The sequence below is a fragment of the Lynx rufus genome, unplaced genomic scaffold (assembly GCF_022079265.1).
Source record: "Lynx rufus isolate CCGP_SWC_20201006 ecotype Redwood Valley unplaced genomic scaffold, mLynRuf1.p SCAF_1, whole genome shotgun sequence".
Lineage (NCBI taxonomy): Eukaryota > Metazoa > Chordata > Mammalia > Carnivora > Felidae > Lynx > Lynx rufus.
Window position 1 is genome coordinate 33826333 of NW_025814823.1, and position 1460 is coordinate 33827792.

The following is a 1460-nucleotide window of genomic DNA, read 5'->3' on the forward strand; positions in this document are numbered from 1 at the left end:
ACAATCAAGAGAAGGGACATAGCCAACATCTCCCTCCCAAAGTCTCCTTATGTCCCTTTGCTTTTTGCTTTCTTGGTTTTTTTCTTTGTTTTTTTTGTTTTGTTTTGTTTTGTTTTGTTTTTATATAGAAACACTACTTTTATTAACAAGTTAGGGCCACGATGGACAGCTTCCAGAACAAAAATAAGACAGTCCCAAGACAATGGAGAGTAAAATTGTAGCAGACAAGTTAATACTCTTCACACTTATCCTCTCCCTCAGCACTATCCATCGTTCTCATAATCTTTCTCAAGGGCAGCCATGTCCTCATGGGCCTCAAAAAACTCTCCTTCCTCCATGCCTTCACTCACATACCAGTGAACAAAGGCACACTTGGCCTATATCAGGTCAAACTTGTGGTCTAGGTGAGCCCAGGCCTCACCAAATGGCTGTGGTGTTGTTCAGCATGCATACACCTCACTATACTTTGGCCAGGTCTCCACCTGGTACCACAGTGGGAGGCAGGGAATTAATGCCAACTCTGAAGCCAGTGGGGCACCAGTCCACAAACTGGATGGTATGCTTGGTCTTGAGAGTGGCAGTGGCAGGACTGACATCTTTGGGAACCACGTCACCAATGGTACAACAGGCAGCAAGCCATGTATTTACCATGGTGAGGGTCACATTTCACCATGTGATTGGCTGGCTCAAAGCATGCTCTAGTGATCTCTGCTACAGTAAGCTGTTCGTGGTGGGCTTTCTCAGCAGAGAAGTAGGGCCGTATGTGGCCAGAGGGAAGTGGATGTGAGGATAGGGCACCAAGTTGGTCTGGAATTCTGTCAAATCAACATTCAAGGTTCCATCAAATCTGAGGGAAGCAGTGATTAAATACACAATCTGGTTAATAAGGTGGTTAAGGTTAGTGTAGGCTGGGCATTCAATATCAAAGTTTCTATGACAGATGTCATAGACAACCTCATTGTCTACCATGAAGGCACAGAGAGTTCCAGAGTGGTGTGGGTAGTGAGGATGGAATTATAGGGCTCAACTACAGCAGGGGAAACCTGGGGGGCTGTCTTGTTGATGCCCATAAATATTCTGCTGCTCCTTGTGCCGTCAAGAGTTTGCTGACACCCAGACAATAAGGAGCTTTGTGAAGTTGCAAAAAGGCTGTCTCATAACATTGAAAAACCTCCACTAAAAACAGTTACCATTTTTTCCCCTTCTCCTCCCCCATGGGTTTCTGTTAAGTTTCTCAGGATCCACATAAGAGTGAAAACATATGGTATCTGTCTTTCTCTGTATGGCTTATTTCACTTGGCATAACACTCTCCAGTTCCATCCACGTTGCTACAAAGGGCCAGATTTAAAAAAAAAAAAAAAAAAAAAAAGAGGTTAGAGAGGGAGAGAGCCAAAGCATAAGAGACTCTTAAAAACTGAGAACAAACTGAGGGTTGATGGGGGGTGGGAGGGAGGGGAGG

General features: G+C 44.6%; 1 pseudogene; it reads right to left on the reverse strand.

Annotated features, from left to right (window-relative positions):
• Positions 1–229: 229 nt before the first annotated feature.
• On the reverse strand, positions 230–1070 carry LOC124508475 (tubulin alpha-1C chain-like; annotated as a pseudogene).
• Between the last annotated feature and the right edge of the window lie 390 nt (positions 1071–1460).